This window comes from Macrobrachium rosenbergii, chromosome 56 (genome assembly GCF_040412425.1).
Source record: "Macrobrachium rosenbergii isolate ZJJX-2024 chromosome 56, ASM4041242v1, whole genome shotgun sequence".
NCBI classification, from domain to species: Eukaryota; Metazoa; Arthropoda; class Malacostraca; order Decapoda; family Palaemonidae; genus Macrobrachium; species Macrobrachium rosenbergii.
The window spans coordinates 58,224,917-58,246,099 of record NC_089796.1 but is presented as its reverse complement, the minus strand read 5'-3'; the positions used below and the strand labels follow the sequence as shown (position 1 = coordinate 58,246,099).

Sequence of the window (21,183 nt, the reverse complement as noted above, 5' to 3'; positions counted from 1 at the left end):
AGACAGTGCAAGAAAATGCAGTACTTTGGAAGTCCGTTCTTTGCAGCTGGCATGGTATTGGGGATGAAGGTTAGGAGGCACCTTCACTTTTCCTCCTCCACTCTCCTTGAATAAGAGGCAGCTGTACTTCTTAGGAGGCCCCAGTGGACACTGGATCTTAAGTGTCTAATTGGTATTTACACTAGTTTTTTTGGCTAAATGTCATGTGAGTGTAAGTTAATTTTATCTGGTCTTTTTTATTTTATTGCCTTACTGTACTTTGGGGCAAGGGCAGATCCACATATCATTATGCGGCCCGGCCGTTATTAGCTTTGGCAGCCTGCGATTGACCTCCTACGTTGCAAACGCCACTCAGTAGAGGTGACTCTTGGCTCACCACCACCGCTACCAGGTCGGGAGGCCACAGCCAGGGCAGTATCTGTCTGCTGTTGCTCATCACCAGGTAAGGTTACAACGGCATTCAAGATGCTAACTAATTTTACTATCCCAAATTACCCCCCATATCAAGTAGTTTTCTAGGTAGTATATGTCCAGTTCATCCACCTCCACTCAATGTAAGATTCAGCTATGTAATTATTTGGTAAGTTATATATAAAAGTAGCGTTTTTATAATAAAATAAAGTTTTTATATACTTGCAAATAGTGCATAAATCAAACCCGCCCTCCTCCCCTCTCATGGACACAGGCATAAACAGGTGAGCTCCCTTAGCTAGAGTTGTACCTATTCTTCCCCGATAGTGGTAAGAGGCAACATACCTACACCTAAAACAAAAGCGCTACATGAATTTCAGATTTTGAGCTGCGTAAAGTGAAGCTATAGCTATGTAATTATTTGGTAAGTATACCTTATATAAAATCTTTATTTTATTATAAAATGTCATGTTCTCCCAAAGGAGATTAGTTTTGCTCCCTTCACCCCTAGGCTTTTGGCTAGAACAGGACCCATCAAACCCTGGCCTCTTTCTTTTACCATTAAAGAATTTAACGGACATTCTGGTGGTGAGGATGAAGAGACAACTTTGTCTAGTCAGGCTCTTACATACTATCTGATCAGGACAGAAAAGATCAGAGGTCCATCCAGTAACCTCTGGTGTTCGGTTAAGAACCTTTCTCGTCCTCTGTCTAAGAATGCATTGTCGTTCTTCCTGAGGGACTTATTCCAGAGGAACACTGACAGATTCAGGTGGATATCTCACCACATTTTAAAAGTGAAAGCTCCTTGATATCCAGAAGCAGTGTCGAAGCCTCTTTGGCTTTCCAGCTGAATATGTCCCAGTCTTCCCATTATTCCAGTCGACCTACTAGAAGTGCAGGTATGTTTTTCACTCTCTCACTATTTAAAGGAAGTGACTTCTGTGTTCCAATGAGAGTGCAGTACCAGGGACATTATCGGTGGCTAGTATGGTGAGGAGTTATAGGAAGCACTCTTTCTCTTACTATCCTTTTGCCTTGATGTAGGGTTTTCAAGTTTTTTGGGAGCATGAAGGTACAGTGTACCTGGAGTGTCCATCAGTTTTAGTCCTCACAGACCTTACAGTTTGTTCGGGTTGCCCCAGGTCCCTCAGTGTGAGCACACCTCTGTGTCTACCAGAGGAATTGCACTAATGCATCTTCCATTATATTTTGCATCTTTAATCTTGGATGGTCTAGGATACAGCTTAGATGTTATCGAGCTTATTTCAAACACATCCGCTCACTCCTGATATAATTCTCAGATGAGCTAGTAATGATTGATAAAGCACTGCATTATCGATGTTGGTGCACAATAGTGGATAACACACCATTATCGATGTTGGTGCATAGTGGATTAATGTCCTGTGTACTTCCCTAATTTTCCTGTAAGTATAGTTTTGAGCACCTATTAATCTACCTCTGCTTGCTCTTTCTGATAGTTTTAGCTCCATGATGTTTTTGGTAATTCCCCTTCCATCTATTTCCATGCCTGTGTATTGCTCCATGCAAGCGTTCTCTTCTCCTTTCGGGACTATATAATTTTAAATTGTAGTCTTTCCCAGTAGTCAAGGTCATAATAGTCTGCAGTACTCAAGCTTCATTAATATCTATGTCGATAAACATTCACTATTTTCATCTCTTTTTTTGTATCATTTATCTTCTTTTATCAATTCCTAGGTGTAAATTCTCTCATATCTTTTTCTGCTAATATGCTGCATATTTCCTTTTTCATTTCGTTCATGCCTTCAATTCTTGACCTATTTCTCTCTTCTTTTATTCATCTTTTTGCATATGTAAAATATTTTGAGTTTTCTTGATATTTTTGTAGTCTTTTCTTCTAAGTTCCATTTTCATTCCCTTTTGATTTATAATCTTTTGTTCTGCATTTTCTATCTTACTTTTAGTTCCATCACTTTATATATATTCTTTTCTTTTACAAGACCTTTTTTCAATTTTCTGGAACAGATCCTTCTGTCTCTTAGTATACATGACTGATGTTTACATTTTTCTTTTCAGTATATATTTATCCACTATTTTCTCTATTTTTATATAATATATCTATATTTTACCTGTATATTATCCATACAGAATACAGTAATGTTTTCCCAGTCTTTGTTTAATTCTTCATTTTATTTTCAACCATTTATATTCTTACTATAGAGATTTATATTTTCCATACCTTCCCACATTTTTTTCTCTTACTTATTTTGTGTTTTCACTTGCTTTTGGAATGGAACAACAATTCTATGACATTATAGTCTGAAATACTTGTATGATGCACTATTATTTCTTTAACATAGTTCACCTTGTTCACAAATACTAGGTCTAAAATATCCTTTCTTGTTGGCAGGTGATTTATCACGCTGATATTATATTTCTAGTAGCATATCTAATAGCACACTGGTGCCTCTTATCTTCTCCAGCTACTATTACTCTCTTTTTATATGTATAAATACAACCACTATCTCGTATTCATTCTTTCCAATTTATGAAAGGAAAATTAAAGTCTCAGGTAGAGTATAGTCAGTCTTTGTGATTTCTACATATATCATCCAATTTATCTATTATTATGTCAAACTCTTTAGTATTAGGAGTCTGCTATATTCGATGTTCTAATTTTTAAGATTGATTCTACCACTAGTAATTCACATTCTGTATTACTATATTTCTCACAGATTTTCCTTGATTAAACGCCTTTCCGATATATCCGGTTCCCCTATGATTCCCTATTTTCTGAGTCAGCCCCGTGTCAGCGGTGAAATTCCCATACTTTGAATTTCTAGGTAAAATATTGCTAAGTATACCAGAGAAAAAGAGCTTTCAGGAATGCTGGAGTTACTACCCCAGATCGGCGTCTTCCATAATGGAGGCGTCCCGGGTATAACTCAAGGTGGTGAAGGGATCTGCAACCCACAGGAACCATATTTCGAAGACATCCCATGTCAAAGTCCCCGGAAAGGTAGTGAGCCGTTTCAGCCACTCCGCCGCCAAGCCGGCGACTCTCAGCGCCACCTACACTCATTCCATTTTTTAGCACGTGATTTTTTCCACCCAGGATTTTGTGCTTGTGTTTTTGGACGTTTTGCCTTTTGCCAGCATGTCTTCTAACAGCTTCTGTCACCCAGGTTAAGTACCATCTTGTTGTGGGGTTTTTATGATAAGTTTGGCTGGGTCAGTCCGTATTTCCTTATTATATGTGATTGTTGTTATGGCCTTGTGGCATCTAGCCAGCCATGTCGACGAGATTCACCCAACCAGCTTATTCTGTTGGGTTTCTCTTGTCGTTATATGCTTATCATTATCCCCCCTGAGTTTCATCCTTATAGTGTTTCCTGGGCGGGTTATGAGGTGTTCAACACAAGTTATTTTACTGACCAGCCCACATGTGGGTTTCCTTTGTAGGAGTTCCCGTCATTTTCCAACTTAGGATTCTTCCACCGGGATGTGTTTCCCGTGACAGTTTTAGCTTCCTATATCATTTTAGTGTGTCGTGCCAGTTTCATCAGTGTTTTATTTGCCTTGAATTGCTTGGGAGTCGTCAGCTAGGTTATTGTTTATCCTGTCGCTCCTCTAGGTTGGAGCTATACTTGCCACGAAAGCACAAATATTCCTGGTTTATGTATATTTAGTGATGGTGATTTTATCTAATAATTTTGTTGTGTATTTGTGCCTGTCTATGTCTAGTTACTCGTATTTTACTTCTTCAGCCTCCGCTCTCCTCATTAGGTTAGGTGTAGGAGGACCCTCAAGTTGAGAGTTTCTGTTGCTATTCCTTCCATGGGCGTTGTTTGGTAGTAAGTGGGCCCATTTGTCCTCCCCTTCTCCATGGAGAGGTAGAGTTTTCTGTGGTGTGTGTCCTCTATGCTGTTATAGCATTCTTCCCCTTTTCTTTCAGCTCTGGTTTCCCGGTTTTCAGCAGGAAATTTCTCTCCGTTATTTCCTCCCTCCTTCCCTTGCCCCTGTTGGCTTAGGCTATGCCTGAACGCTGGAGTGCTGACCTAGGCTATGACTAGGTGTAGTCGGGCGTGTGGGGCCTTGAGTGGCCTCCCCTACCTCCTCTCCTCCCAGGGTAGGCTTGTCCTTCCCGGCTAGTATTAATTACTTGGCGTGGTGCGTGACTGCGAGTCAGGTGGGTGAAGTCTTCTGAGTCTCTGTTTTCCCTTGCCTAGCCTTCTCCCCATCCCCTGCCCCACCAACCCTTCCTCCCCCTCCCCACCCCCCAGGCCCGGCTCTTGCCTCTTCTGCCCGGAGTGACGCCAGCTGCGCGTTTCTCCGGTTGGAGGCTTTTTCCCTGGTGGAGGGTTCGTTTCCCCTCCCAGGGCCAGAGTGCAGTGGCGCTGCGCTTGGCAAGAAATGTTACCGTTAACCTGCTCCTAAGTTGGCGGGTTTCGAACATTTTTATTTTGTTCGACCTCTTTCCCGTTTGAGTTTGCCTTAGTTGGGTTTGATTGCGCTACTCCGGCCCATGGCCTATAAATGATGTTAGTAGCCTCCTCCTACTGATTCTCTAGCGGTGAGTTGGGCTCGGTGGGGTATCTTGGACTCGGAATGTATGTTTCATTGTCTTATTTACAGTTCCGTTACCATCTCTTGTATTCTATATGCATATCCCTGCTTGGGCGGGATTTATTCCTCCGCCGTTAGACATTTATGTTATTTGGGGTCAGTGTCCTGCCCTGGGGTTCCCGCCGTTTTTGTGCCAGCATCCCGCCTTTGGTAGAGGCCCTGTTCAGACTCAGCTCTCTCCACCGGGTATTCCCGGTGGTCGAGAACAACAACACCGCTCTATTTAAATTTATTGTTTGGTGGGCCCCGTCTCTGGCCGAAGGTTTCTTCCGCGCCGGAGTCCTCCGGTAGTGGGTTGAAATACCGAACACCACTAGTTTAAGTTTCTTAGAGTGGTAGGTTCATATGCTTTTCACACATTACAGACTGTGCATTTGAGGAGCCAGGGTGCACCGCTACTCTCCATCAACCCCTACGGGCATGGTGTGCGGACCCACGCTGGATGCCGGTACGGCTGAGTCTCATGCGTTCGGCACCCTGATGGCTGTGAGTCTGCTTCGCCTTATGCAGTAGCATCAGGACAAGTGATGGCTTACTCCTTTCGTTCATACGTTTCTTCAGTCTAATAGGTGCTCATGTAGCCAATCATATCTTTTATATTTACAGTATGTAGCCCTGATTGCCTGCTCTCTTTCAGGCTGACAGGTCCTCTCAAGAAAGAGGCCCTTGAATCTCTCGCCTGGTGGCTGGGTTGGAAGGAGCGTACCGTGAAACCTTACGTCCTCGCGCGAGCCTAGAAGACCTGCTCTACCCGAGCGCCGGGTGCTGCTGCTGTTCCGGCGGAGTTAGCCACCCCATCATTCAGCAGATCCGGGCTGACCCAGCCACCAAGAGGCCCACTTGTATGCGGAGTTTTTGGAGGGCGTCGCCGCCTTAGACTTGGACCTGGAGCCAATGAATGCGAGGCGGACCAAGTAATGGTAGGTAGTGAGGTAAGTGAGGTTAGGTAGGCGCATTTTTGATTCCCCATCATCCTCTGCTTCTTCTTTGCAGGATTTGGTAAAGTCTTGCATCTTGGGTGACAGGGCTCCATCCGCTGTCCCCAAGTTGAAGCTGAAGACTTCGTGGAAGGCTCAGGGCTTCAAGTCCTCAAATCTTCAGAAGCATCTCCTTTCCCCGTCGAAGGCTAAGGGTTCTGTACCTGTAGCCTCAGGGCAGGCAAATGGAACCTCGGGCAAGGCGAGTAGTGGGGCACCAAGCCAAGCCCTCTCGCCAGCCTGCCTGACCCTGAGGCGTTGCCAATTCATTGCTCAGAGGTTCTTAGGGGTAAGTCGACTTTCCAAAATCACGGAAAACTACGGCCACGATACTCTACTGGCGGGTATGGCTTGCTCCGGCAGGGAACCGATCCACAATGAGGATTCCAGATTTTGGCTGATCTCCTCCGCTGATGTTGCAGGAACCCGTGGCGTTTTGCTCTTGCCGTGCCATTAAATCGCGAAGACGCCAGACGATTGAGGTCTTGTACGGGGCGTCTGGAGATTGGAGTTCTTCCCTCGATCTCTGCCCCTGCCCAGGCCCGTTAGGCTGGGGAGGAGCCTGGTCTGCATCAGACAAGGTCCCTAGAGAGACAGTGATCTTTCCGAGGACCAGGCGCAGTCTACTCTCCGGGTGGCACTCAGAGAATCTCAAATGAAACTCCTTTCAAGGCAGCTACACCATGTTTTTTCATTGGGTGATAAGTTGCCCCTCCCTACTGTAACAAAGTCGCTCTGGCTACGGCCCAGGCTTGCTGATGGTAATCCCTTTGCCTCAGTTAGAGACAGACTCCACATCCCCTGGTATTCCCAGGGGTGAGGGTTTTGGCCCCGACTTTTACCTTAGGTAAGTTGGACTTTCTGGCGTCTTCCAATTTTGGTAGACAACCCCAGCTCCCAAACAGCTAAAGGCGGAGTTTGGCTCATTCTCAGTTGGGCTGGGTCCATGAACTCCACTCTGCCCTGACAGAGAGCGACTGCCGTCTCCTGCGCAGAGGCCCTTCTTTGAGTTCTGGCTAGATCCCTGGTAGCAGGGTTTCAGTCAGACCTGTATGATTTTATGGTGGCGAAGTTGGGGTGGGAGTTCATTTTTAACTGATGCCACTGCATTCGTCATAGGCTAACAAGCTCATGAAGGAGTTCTGTCTGGGGGCAAATCTCTTCCTGGATAGCGATGTAGCCAGTGTTCTGGCGGCGAGGCTGCAGGGCCAATCAAAGCGCCGCTCGTTGGGGTATCTCCGCCTACACGGAAACCCCGAATCTGGCAGCTCCCAGACCAGAGTCTGTAAACGCTTCAGGCATCATAAAGGCCTCATCATCGGAGGCTGGTCGTCAAGCTGTCCCGGTCTCGCGGTGGCCCAGCCCTCCACCTCCAAGGCTCAACCCCAACAATACGTGCTGGTCCAACCAGCCCAATCCTGCTGCACCCTCGTGCGTCTCTCTCCAGTACAGCCCCTGCCTATGAGGGCCGAAGGTTCTTTCACGGCCGTAATAGGGCGCAAAGGGAAGAGGTCGAGCCCCTTACAGAGGCAAACCTGGCTCTGCCCAGAAAACCTGGACATGCAGAGGAAGCAAGCCCCTTCCTCCCACTGGGAATCAAATCAGGTGGGTGGTCGTCTTCTCTGGTTCAGAGACCAGTGGTCCTTCAGTCCTTGGGCACGGCATTGTGTCAAAGGTCTGGGTTGGAGCTGGATCAGAGATCCCCCTCCCTGATCAGGTTTTAGCCCCCTCCAGAGTCCTACAGGACTATGTGACTGAACTGCTCAACAAGTGAGCAATAAAGAAAGTAAGGCACCTCAAATTTCAAGGCAGGTTGTTCACTGTCCCAAGAAAGCTCCGGTCAGCAAAGTGATTCTGGATCTGCTCGCATCTAAATCTTTTATAAAATCGACAAGTTTGCATACTTGCAGTGGCTCAGGTCAGACTTTACTTCCGCGTGGGCCGTCACCTCTTCTCCCGATCTTTCCCAAGGCGCGTACTATCACGTCCCGGTTACGCGGAGACTTCTCTCCCCTTCTGGGTTTCAGACTCCAGAAGCAAGCCTACTCATTCAGGGTCATGCCTTTTCCGGTCTCCATGAAGCCCCAGGATGTTTTACAAAGCTGGAAACAGTAGTTCCAGCGGCTCCAGTCGAGGGATCTCCCTAGCGGCGTACCTGAGCGATTGGATAATCTGGGGCTCAACAGTTCAAAAGTGCGGAAGGCTCTGGCCATATCATCAAGTTCCTGGGTCATTAGGCTTTCAGCTGAACAGGAGAAGTCCCGCTTGACTCCGAGTCCCAGTTTCAATGGCTGGGCCCTCAGTGGACCTGTCTCATACAGGCTATCCCTCCCGCCGTCCAAGCGGAAGAGATAGCCTCCGTTACCAGAAGAATTTTGAAGGACAAAGCGGCATTCACATGATCCCAAGAGAATCCTCGCTCCCTTCAATTTGCCTCAGTGACGGACCTGTCTTACAAAGCCAGAATTAAAGACATAAACAGAGTGTAGGAGACAGCGAGCCAATGTCAGGCTCAGAGACAGGATCTTCCATCCCACTGAATCTTGGCGAGACTGCGGCCTTGGTCACGGTGTGGCCTATCATAAATCAGTCCAGCTTCAATTCCCTCCTCAGTGCTGGTAATTCACACAGGCGGCCATTAAGCGGCTGGGAAGTATTCGCCAAACAAAAAGTACAAGGAACATGGTCCGCAATGTTTCAACAGTTCATATAAACACCTTGGAAGCTATGGCGGTATTTCTAACTCCAAGAAAATCCGCCCCCAATAAGATTCACATCAGGCTGGTGTTGTTAAACATAGCGCCGTGGTAGGTTCATTGCATCAACAGGGGCGGCTCCGTCAGGTTCGTAAACAGGTGATGTAGCTATCTTCTCCCTGGTAGACAAGCCCGGCTGGCATCTGTCAGCCACCCACCTAGGCGAAGTGCACGGGCGTGGTGGCGGATTCCCTGTCAGAACCACTCCGTTGGAGGCGGAGTAGGTCTCTGGGAGAGTCATTCCATTGGTTTGCCCTTTGGTTCCGGGACTCCAAGTGGATCTGTTAGCATGACGGAGGCAACTGAAACTTCCCTGTTATGTGGCCCAGACCTGGACCCTCAGGCTTGTATGCCACGAGACAACTACTGACCATAGACTGGAACAATTGGAGAAGATCTACTTAACCACCTAATAAACATATTGTGGAAGTACTACACAAACTCAGGTCATTCAAGGCCAACTAGCTCTGATAGCCCTATGGCGAGCAACTAGTTCCCGCTGCTTCAGAACTCAAGTTCAGTGTCATCAATTCCCAATCCCAGATTGAGCCCAAGTAGTACAAACCAAGACTGTGTCAGCTTCTTAAGAACTCAGAATGCCTAGTTTATGGACTTTGTAAAGTTCGCTGCTCAAAGAAGACAAACGTTGGCCCCGTTAACACTCTGTTTTTAGAATCGGATAAGAAGGGAGTCTACTCTCAGACAATATGATTCAGCAGTCAAGAAATTAGCATCCTTTTTGAAGGCATCTGAGCTCAAACTATGACTACTAACCCCTAAATGGTTGCTTTCTTTTAGATCATTGTTTGAAAAGGCCTTCTTGACCAGCTATTACTACAGCTAAATTGCCTTGAAGAAGGTATTTTTGTATAGTTTTAAAATTGACCTTTACAGTTATACTTTTTCATCCTCCCTAGAGCATGTGTATTTTGAGACCATGAACACGCCCACACTCTGTTACGTGGTTCCTCAACGATGTTCTTAAGTTGGCATCTGATATTGACAACTCACATTGCTCTTATATGGATCTGTTAAGGAAAACCTTATTTCTGATTAGCTTGGCTTCAGGTGCTGAATTTCAGAGCTATCGGCTCTCACTGGGGTGATGATTATGTTAATTTCCTCCCGTCCGGAGAAGTCCTCCTTTCCCTGATCATAGATTCTTAGCTAAAAATGAAGACCCTCCCAGGACAGGTGGTCCCCTTGGAAGGTGGTGCCTCTTCCACAGGACCAGTCCTTATGCCCAGTCTATACCTTTAAAGTCTTACCTGCTAAGAACTCACAGTGTAAGTCGGTCCTCTTTTATGAGGAGAAAGGTGGAACTCTTTCGTTGAATGCTATAAGGCAGCAAATTCTGTATTTTATTAAACAAGCCAACCAGATTCAGTCCCTAAGGTTCATGATATCCGTGCAGTAGCTACCTCTACTAACTATTTTCATAATATGGATTTTGCTGAACCTACCAAGTATACGGGATGGAAATCACCTCTAGTGTTTAAACGCCATTTATTTAAAATCACTCAAGCCCCTAAAATTTTTTCTGCAGTGGCTGTGGGGAGTATCATCCCCCACCTTAATTATCCTTAATCCTTATCCTTTCCCCCCCGCCCGCCTGCCTCATTTATTTCTCTGCCTGCCCTTCTGGATCAATCATGCCTCACTGCCTTGCTCTTCATAATTGATGTTATTATTGCCCTTAATATTAATTTTTCTTGGTGATTGTATATTGACATGCTGTGAATTTGGATTGTCCTAGGGGTACTGGGCTGTTTTTATTTTGCTCCATGTACCTCAAAAATTTCTGATATTGTAAATGTCTCTCTTTGTTCTTAGGTATAAGTTTTTATTTACTCGTTTGTATTTTTATCTTATTGGATGTACCTTACTCCACCTGTATTTACATTGTGTGCCTATTTTTGTACTTTGTGTGCCTATTTTTGTACTTGACTCTTAAGGTTATATTCATGTACTTACCTGTTACTGATCCTATTTTTCTGTGGAGAGATATATTAATTAAATTATTTTTCATAGCCTGTGTTTTTTGTTCAGATCACCTTTTATTTTCTTCTGTAGCCTTGCAGTCTTGGCATGATTCTCTGTCACTATTTCACCGGCTGACACGGGGCTGGACTCAGTGCTGGATTTTGACAAAGGAAAAATCTATTTCTGAGGGAGGCCCCGTGTCACCCGGTGACCTTCCCAGAGGCTGGTTTTGCCCCCCCTACTTGCACATGCCAAGCCTGGGTGTGGTGCTAGTCTGGAATGAGTGTAGGTGGCGCTGGAGTCGCCGGCTTGGCGGGCGGGTGAGTGTGGGGCTGGAACGGCTCACTACTCTTTTTCGGGGATTTTGACATGGGGATGTCTTTCAGCCGTGGCTCTGTGGTTGTGATCCTTTCACTCACCCCTTGTTATACCCGGCGTCTCCATTATGGAAGATTTCGATCTGGGGTAATAATTCCAGCATTCCTGAAAGCTCTTTTTCTCTGGTATACTTAGCAATATTTTAACTAGAAATTTGTGTTAGTATGGAATTTCACGGTGGCATGGGGCCTCCCTCAGAAATAGATTTTTCCTTTGTCAAAATCCCTTTTAAATATCTAACTTCCCTGGTAGTTACATATATATAACTTTATCCCGATTAAATCAAGACGTGCAGAAATTCAAAATCATGCGGCAATCGCCGATAGATGGTCAGGTGGCCATACCTGAGCACCCTCTACCAGGTAACTAGAACCATTCCCAATTGTCCACAGAAATTCCTGCGTCGTTCTATCAACACGTTGGAAATTCGCTCTACTTTTGGTTTGCTTTACTACAATTGGTGAAGTACCCATTACTTGTTTGGTTTTGTTGATGGCTTTCGCTGATTTTGGATCTTCCCTGGATTTTCGTTTCTCATTGTTAGCCTATCTGTTCGATTTCCTGACTGTTACAATTGTTCTTTGTACTTGCTTTTCAAGATGGCTGACCCTGTTGTTAGAATGTGTGTTGGGGATGCAAGAACCGGCTTTCCAAGGCTGCTCTTGATCCCCCACGGAGTTGTAAGAAATGCAGAGATCATGTGTGTGCACTTGATGATAGATGCAAGGAGTGTGAAAGTTTGTCCGAGAAAGAGTGGAGAGAGTATGATCGCTATGTGAGGCGATTGGAAAGGATTGTGAATTAGGAGAGCTAGATCTTCCAGTGTCCTTTCAGCTAGGTCTTCTGATAGTCAAGTCCTTTCTAACTTGTCTGATACTAATATTCCTGATCCTAACCCTAAGGCTTTAGTACCCGATCCTCCCAAGCGGAGTCGGGGAGTAAGTAATCCGTCTTTAAAAGGATATAATGGCTGCTATTTCGGCCATAGGAGTTTCTACAATCAACTTTCTTCGGATAGGGAAGTGATGTGGGCAGTGCATGTTTTGCAACAAAAAGTTTCGGTGACAGTGTTAGTGCAGTGGAGGGGTGCGTCCGTTCGTGTCTGTCACGCTCCTAGCCCTAGACCTCTTCCATGCTCCTCAACCCCCTGGGAGAAGGAACGTCGACAGGCTAAGGGAGGTGAGAGGCGTTGAACAATGCAGCGGAGCGCCCCTCGGCGATCCTGTTGACGCATCCCAGGACGCCCCCCTGCGCAGGAAAGGCGAGATGAGGACGTGTTCGTCTTCCTCGGATGACGCAAGACCCAGACGTGGTTGGCGTCAGTCACAAGAGTCTAGACCTATCAAGAGACGCAGGTCCCCCTTCCCGCTCAACAACCCTCTTGCAGCAAAATGGAGCTCTCCAGAGAGATTCCTGTCGGAAGAAGACGAGGCGTTTCTGCGCCTAAACAGAGGCGTAAGACGATAGCTCGTCGGAGGAAGAAGACGTATACATGACTTCAGTTCACGCTCCCCCTCCCCCAGAATGGGACGTGTCGCAAGCTGCGTCACCACCTCTTCATCAAAAGATCCCAGCTAGAGTCTCCGGTTGTGGAAGCCAGTGCAGTGCCATCTCCAGTTGTTTCCCAGCAGCAAGCGGCACCTCAAGTAAAGTTCTTGTCGGAAGTCCAGCAGTCCCTTGCGTCTCTTTTTGACTCTTACAAGTCGCAAGGACCAAGAGAAGAAACACACAAGAAGGAATCTAAGGACGTCAACAGACCCAAAGAAGAGGGTAAGGCAAGAATCAGAACAACAAGACGCTAACAACCAGCAAGCCAACCGCGGCAAGTTGCAGCTCATAGACGCTTCCCGCAACAAGCCGCTTTGAGTGACGGGAGGGAACAAAGGATCGCGAAGCTCCCCTGCAGCAAGTTGGACGACGCGTGATTTGCGCAAGCAACACGATTCACGTTTCCCCTCTCGTTCGACATCGGAAATAGCGGATCCCTTGGAAGAAATCTCGAAGAGGAAGCTCAAGAAACTCTTCATGCAGCTGATCTGAAAAGACTTCTTACTCTTTTTGGCGGACTTATTTCCTAATGATTTTCATCAGGCCGCACTCAGAGTCCTCCCTCCCAATATTTGATGGGTAGACCCTGAAGTAGTCTTCCTCATTCAAAAGACAGTGTTGGCCAAATCAGTGAAGAGAGCCTTTTCGACACTGAATGATTGATTTTGAAGAAGAAGGAACAGAAAAGCAACTTTTCCTTTCCCCGACAAGATTGGCTTCTAGATCCAGCGTGTGGTACGAGACTGGGAAGCTCTCGGTTTGGGAGTTCTGCCTCCTCCCAAGGGGACTTCTCCAGACTCGTTGACTCTTCACGGAGAACAGCCATGACTAAAGCCAAGGTTCTGTGGTCCACTTGAGTTGGATCATTTGCTGAAAGGCGTCTTCAGAACTATTGAAGTCTTCAGCTTGATGGACTGGACTCTTGCAGCTCTTGCAGAGGTGTCAGATCAGAAGAATGACACGCAAATGCACCTTATTGCCTGTCTCGATAAAGCTGTGAGGGACGGTCGGTCGAACTTTCTGCCCTTTTCACAGCAGGTGTTATCAGAAACGAGCTATGTTGTGTTCGTTAGTGTCGTCTGGAGTGACTTTAGCTCAGAAATCTGAACTGTTGTATGCTCTTTATCTAAACAGCTCTTCCCTTCAGAGCTGGTAAGGACTTATCAGCAACCCTTAGCAACAATCAACGCAAGATCTGATCACAAGGACTGCTAGGAAAGTTCTTCCGCAAACTTTTAGCCAGGAAGGACAAGGAAGCTCCTCCTATGCGTCAGCCCTTTAGTGGGAGAGCCCTTCGAGAGGAAGTCAGAGAATGGCTGCTGGAGGACAACTTCAAGAACCCCAAGCAGCAACCCAAATCAAGAAATGATCACAACAACCTCCAGACACAAGTGGGAGCCAGGTTTTCCACTTTGGCAAGAGTGGAGCAAAGGAGCGGACGTATGGACAGTGAAGTTTTGAAGGAAGGATACAAGATTCCTTCCTAATGGCCCCCTCTTTCACAAGAACCGTTGGAGTTGACAGCTACTTACTCGGGAGCAAGCAGCAGCTCTTCAAGAACAGGTGACCCAGATGCTATCAAAAGCAGCAATAGAAGAGGTAAAGGACCTCGTCAGAGGTTTTTACAACAGACTTTTCTGGTACCCAAGAGCTCAGGGGTTGAGACCAGTTCTGGACGTAAGTCCACTGAACAAGCACAAAGCAAAGTCAAGTTTGCCATGGAGACATCTGCGTCAGTCCTAGCAGGCACCAAACAGGAAGACTGGATGGTTTCAATAGACCTACAGGACGCGTATTTTCACGTACCAATTCACCCGAACTACAGAAAATATCTGAGGTTTGTGCATCTCAGGACAACCTATCAGTTCAGAGCACTTTGTTTGGACTAAGCATGGCTCATACGTTTTCTCTCGAGTGGCATCGAACGTAGCTCACTGGTTACATCTAAAAGGGATACGGATTTCGATGTACCTGGACGATTGGCTAATCAGAGCCAGATCGCAAGCAAAGTGTCTGGAGGATCTGCAAGTTACAATGAATTTGACGCAACAATTAGGTCTGGTAGTAAATCTAGCCAAATCGCTTCTAACGCCTTCACAGGACATCATCTACCTGGGGATGAGGATTCAGTCAGTGGTTTTCGGGCTTTTCCAGCCCTGAAACGCATTCTAGATTGCTTAGAAAAGGTGCAGCTCTTTCTAGGGAGATGGACCTGTTCGGCGAGGGAGTGGATGAGTCTGCTGGGGACCCTCTCCTCGATGAACAATTGTCTCCCTGGGAAGACTACATCTACGTCCACTTCAGTTCCATCTGTCAAGCTATTGGAAAGAGGCCAAGATCTGGAGACGTGGATTCGATCCTCTGGGAATCAAAAAACATTTGAGTTGGTGGAACGACCCAAAAACTTCAAGTAGGCCTCGAACTTCAACAAAAAGAACCCCGACCTAGTGTTGTATTCAGACGCATCGGACATGGGATGGGGTGCAACGCTGGGGAAGGGCGAGATCTCAGGTCTATGGGAAACCATCAGAAGAAATGGCATATAAATGTCAAGGAACTGGTGGCCATTCATCTTGCACTAGTCCACTTTCAGGAGAAGGTCAGAACAAGATTGTACAGGTCAACGCGAACAACACCACAGCGTTGGCCTCACATCAGGAAACAGGGTGGCACTCGTTCGTTTCCTTTACGAGGCAGCCAAAGATCTCCTGCTGTGGGCAGAAACGAACAACTTAACTCTGATCACCCGCTTCATAGAGGGAGAAGAAGAACGTCAAGCGGATCTTCTCAGCAGAGGAAGACAGGTTTCTCGACAGAATGGACCTTACATCACGATGTGTGCAACAGGCTTTGGAATCTGTAGGGAGAACCGCCAATAGACCTCTTTGCGACACAGAGAACGAAGAGGTTACCAGTCTACTGCTCTCCAGTCCCAGACCAGGAAGCAGTGATGGTGGACGCCTTCCTCATGAATTGGGAGGGACTAGACATGTACGCTTTTTTCCTCCATTCAAGATCCTAGACAGAGTCATGAAGAAGTTCAGAGAGTCGAACGACGCCCGCATGAACCCTGATAGCTCCATTTTGGCCCATGAGACCATGGATCACGGAGGTGATGGAGTGGCTAGTAGACACCCCAGATCGTTACCTTGTCGGAACGATCTACTCAGACAGCCACATATAGAGAGATACCATCAAAATCTCCTCGCTCTCAACCTAACTGCCTTTCGACTATCGAAAAACTGGCAAGAGCGAAGGGTTTTTCAAGGGAAGCTGCAAGAGCCATCGCGAGAGCGGGAGAACGTCCACACTCAAGGTGTACCAATCAAAGTGCGGACGTTTTCAGGGAATGGTGCAGGAAAACAACATTTCCTCTTCCAGTACCTCTCTAACTCAACTGGCAGATTTTCTTCTGCATTTGAAAACCCAAGGAAACCTAGCAGTATCTACCATCAAGGGATAACCGAGCATGCTTGCTTCCGTCTTCCGTCACAGAAATATTGACGTGTCGGGAGACAAGGACCCTCACGGATCTCATAAGGTCCTTTGAGACAGTTAAGAGGAAGGACAACCTGACCCCCTCTTGGAACTTGGACGAAGTCTTAAAAATTTTTAACCTCGAATAGGTTTGAACCTCTCGACAAGGCTTCATGGAAGGATCTCACTAAGAAGACCCTTTTCCTGGTCGCTTTGGCTACAGCCAAGAGGGTAGAGAAACTACAAGCCTTTAGCAAGAAAGTAGGCTTCAATGGGGAAAATGCAGTATGCTCACTTCAACTTGGTTTTCTCGCTAAAACGAGAACCTTCTCAACCATGGCCCAGATCTTTTCCATACCAGGGCTGTCTCATTTAGTAGGACAGGAAAGAGAGAGGCCTTTGTCCAGTTAGGGGCCCTAAAATTTTATCTACAAAGGACCAGAAACATGAGAGGTCAGACAGATCACCTCTGGTGCTCAGTGAAGAAACCTTCGTTACCTTTATCAAAGAATGCACTGGCGTTCTTTATCAAGGACTTAATAAGGGAAGCTCACCAAGAATGTGACGAGAAAAGCTTTCCAATCCTCAAAGTCAAAGCGCCACGAGGTAAGAGCGGTGGCAGCCGATGGCTTATAGACACAACAGGTCTATGAAATCGATTTTGAAGCGACTTTTTGGCGAAACAAATCTATCTTCGCAGATTGTTACCTGAAAAAGTACAGACCCAATATGAGGATTGCTGTTCCTTGGTCCGTACGTTGCCCTCCGCGCCGTAGTTGGAGAGGTACTACTGCCTCTACCCTATAACCTTTTTTTTTGTATTATACCCTGCCTTTTTCTTGATTTGAACTCACAGGTTGTCTGTGAAGGTTGTTGCAACCTTCCACAGTCTGGGGTTGCAAGTCTAAGTTGGGTTTTATGGAGTGTGTTATTTAGTGATTTTAGTGGGTCAGGTGGTCAGCTCTTTGTCCATGGCTATGCCAGGATAGCAAAGGTGGTCTAGTCATGTTAAGGTCGAGGACCGTGGTGACAGCCCCATAGAGACTTTCTACAGCCCCTGGATGGGTCGCTGGGTCTCTCCAAGGAATGCAGGCTGAATGAGGCAGGATAATTATGAAGCCAGCTTCCTTATCAGGTAGAACCAGAGTATGTTTACAGCTAATTTTTAGTGTTTAGTAATTATACGAATTCCCAACGGTGTTTGGTTCTCTAACCCACCACCAATGGTGTCAATCAGCTATATATATGTAACTACCAGGAAGTTAGATATTTAAAATGGTATTTTCATTATAAAATAAGTTTTTAAATATACTTACCCGGTAGTTACACATATAAAAAGGTCCCTCCTCCTCCTCTCTGAGAACAGGGCATGGAATTTCTGAGGACAATTGGAATGGTTCTAGTTACCTGGTAGAGGGCGCTCAGGTATGGCCACCTGACCATCTATCGCATTGCCGCGAATTTTGAATTTTCTGCCGTGCGCGCTGACGTAATCAGCGGGGATAAAGCTATATATATGTAACTACCAGGTAAGTATATTTAAAACTTATTTATAATGAAAATACCATTTTTCTATCTGATCTATAAGTTTGGAAACCCTTTATCTGATCATCATGACCAGTCTCTTAGGAATATGAGGTTTCACTTTTATTCTTTATGTCTGTTTTTTCAGTTTGGGTTAGCTCTTCTAAGAACTCTATTTTTCTTTTTGAGTTACTCGAAACTAAACCCTGTACATTCATCACTGTGAATAGGTTGGTTTTTTTTTTTTTTTTTTTAATTTTCAGAGTAGGTGACAGCATTGTCTGGTTGTTTTTTTTTATTTTGGTGCTGCGCCGAGGGAAAGGGCACCTTTTGTATGCTTTGCTAGCCTCAGGCATATCCTCTGCTTCAAAGCTTTCACGTTTGTAGAGGCGATCCACTGCTCAACAGCCACGCCACTATAGGTTAAGATAAGCACCAACCAGAGGCAGTAAAGTAAACCCCCCATATTTGCGGTCTCACTATTCACGGACTCACCTATTCGCTGATTTCTCTGTGGAACATATATACCCATTATTCACAGAAAATTCACCCATTCGCGGCATTTTTCACTAAGAAATATTCACTAATTACTGTATATTCATATCATTTTCATGACTAAATGCACTTTTTGTGATAAAACTATTAAAATACTCAGGTATAAGCATTTTTAGAGGGTTTTTTGTGTTTAAACTTTCAGAATAGGCAGTTTTAAGTGTTTTTAGAGGGGTTTTAAGTATTCGCAGATTTTAGCTATTCGTGGGGGGTGCAGTACGCAACCCCCGTGAATACGGGGGATTTACTGTATTCACCTGCAGTAGCTCTCTTACCAGGTAAGGAAACAACAAGCATTCCATTCAGTGCTGGCTAATTTTTTTTTATTTCAAAGTCATTACCATGCCTTAATGTTGTGGAGTAGAATATATCCATGTATCCCACCTCCATTGAATCCACGTGGGATTCAGCTATGTAATTACTGTATTTGGTAAGTTACTTATATGAAAATGACATTTTCATAATAAAATTAAGTTTTATATAAGTAACTTACCAAATAATTACATAGCTGTTGGTTCCCTAACCTACGACAGCTTAAAAATTCAAAATTCACACGGTGGCACTGTTATCGTTAGTGTGTAGGTGACAAGGTCCCGCCCACCATCCGGGACTCGAGGAAGCAACCCAGCGGAGATCTCAATTCATTTTCTGCCGGTTTCCGGTTAACATCAGAAGTTTTCACGCTGCTGCTTCTCCGCTTTTCAGCTTTTCTTTGCACGAATTTGGTGAAGTACTCAGAATTTGTTGCTTTGTGGCTTGCTATCATTGTCGAATTGTTGTTAGAGTTAATTGTAGGTATTATTTAGTTAATGATATCTGATTCCAGTTCATCTAGTATTCGCTTTTGTTCTGAGGGTTGTAAAACTAGGCTAACTAAGCTTTCTTATGATTCTCAGACAAAATGCACTAAATGTAGGGGGCAAGAATGTAGTAAGGATAATACTTGCATAGAGTGTCAGGATTGGGAGGATAAGAAATGGAAAACCTTGAAATATCATCCAGAGAAATTAGAAAGACATAAGAAGAGGAAAGCAGCCATTAGGGCTGAAAGTAGGGCCAATGTAGACTCCATTCGTTTGGAAAATGTAGGGGATGACAGAACTACCACTCCTCCAATTCCTCCTTCTCCTAAGTCTTTGTACTTTACCACCTACTCCTGTTCCAGGTTTCCATGATTCCACTCTTAGTGCCATTGCCAGCCTCAAATCTAGGTTCGATCACAAATTTAGTGTATTATCTAGTACTATTATGGAAATTGGATCAGCTATTAAATCTCCAATGGAAAAAATTGACAGTGCAGTGAGAAATGAGAGTGCTGTGTATATTGAGGAGGTGGCTGTCTGTCCCACCAGTGCTCCTAGATGAAGGTCACTGTCCCACTCCCCCTCACTGGGGAGAAGACATAAGACATACCGGAAGTCCAAGGGAGGCTGGCGGGGTTTGCACATTCCTGTGCTTCAACTTTCTTCAGATTCAGAATCTTTCAGTCCACAGAAGAAGCCCCCATATCGCTACTCTATTTCTTCACACCTGCTCAAGAGACATGCGGATATTGGCGACTCTTCTCCCCTGGCTGTCAAGAAGTACAGGGAGACTAGCCTACAACCTTCCTGTAGTTTTCAAGTCCAGCCTGATTCTCCTGCTATCGTCGTCATTTGTTCAGAGACAGTCCTGAGCGCTATAAGTGTTCTAAGTGCCCGACTTCTTCCAAGCGCCAAGCGCCCACCGATTTGTGCCAGACTTCCTCTGATGAGCATCCGCCTCCTTGCACCAGACTACTGCTGATGAGTGCCCGCTGCCTGCCGTTTCACGCCAGAATACCGCTGTTGAGCGCCCGGCACCCACCATCTCGCGCCAGACTTCCGCTCTAGAGCACCCGGCGCCAACTCCCGAACTTCCGACACCAACAGCCGAACTCCCAGCTTCTGCTTCTGGAGCCCATGCATCTTCTGTTATTCCATCTTCCTCATTGATCCAGGAAGATTCTTTAGCCCTCCTCAAGCGCCAATTGACCGAGCTTATGGGTTTTTTGAAGAAATCCTCTTCTGCCCCAGAGTCCAAGGATAAATCATTGTCTCCTATCTCTTCGGAGGAGGCAGAGATTGTTCAGGATACGGTTCCCTCTTCTGCTTACTTGTATCTTTTGCGTTTCCTCCTGGATAATTTCCCTGATTTCTTCGTACCTGCTTCGCCTACTTCTCCAGCTTCTACCTTCCTCACCCCCTTAATGAGAGACTGCCATGACGTAGTTGCATGGCTCCAGCATGGAATATTCTTTCTCATGCTGTAGATTTCAAAGACAGGCAGGGCTCTTGAACGAGAAGCATTCCCCGTTTGAATCTAAATGTCTCTCTCTGTCCTCTTTTTCTTCTACTCCTTTTTGCTTTAACTTCCCTCAGCTTATTTTCAATTCTCTTCCATCTTCCTATCCATACGCTTCTTAATACCTTCTATATATGTATGTGTATATGTATATGTATATATATGTATATGTCTATATGTACTGTATATATATATTTTTCAGTCTTTGGATTTTACATAGTGTGGATATTTCCACCTTCATTAAATTTCCTGTCTGTGTGAGAGGATATCATACCTTGGATTGGGGTCATATTTCGGCTAAATGTGGAACTGTGACTGGGAGCGTCACCCAATCTGATGATGTTTGACCAGAAGGTGTTAGTATGATGTCATATTGACACCTGAAGAAGCGGAACTATCTCGAGATCAGCCCAGATTCCAGAGCTGTTATTAGGTAGGACTCTGGCATATTTTTCTGGTATGCCCCACCAACATAGTCAGAGTGATGATTGTATTCTAGTAATAGTCTAGGTCCCAACAAAGCGGTTAGGCTTTCTGTGCCTCTCTGTTATGTTGATGCTATCCCTGGTAGGGTAAAGGGGGTGGACATCTGGGAGTCAGTTCCTACTGGGTATGAATTAGCTGAGAATGGGGCCCCATGAAAAGTC

General features: G+C 45.6%; 1 protein-coding gene across 2 annotated transcripts in view; it reads left to right on the top strand.

Moving 5' to 3' along the window:
* Positions 1-21,183, top strand: part of LOC136836407 (uncharacterized) — a 229,285-nt gene that overhangs the window by 40,216 nt on the left and 167,886 nt on the right. The gene's annotated exons all lie outside the window — the stretch shown is intronic.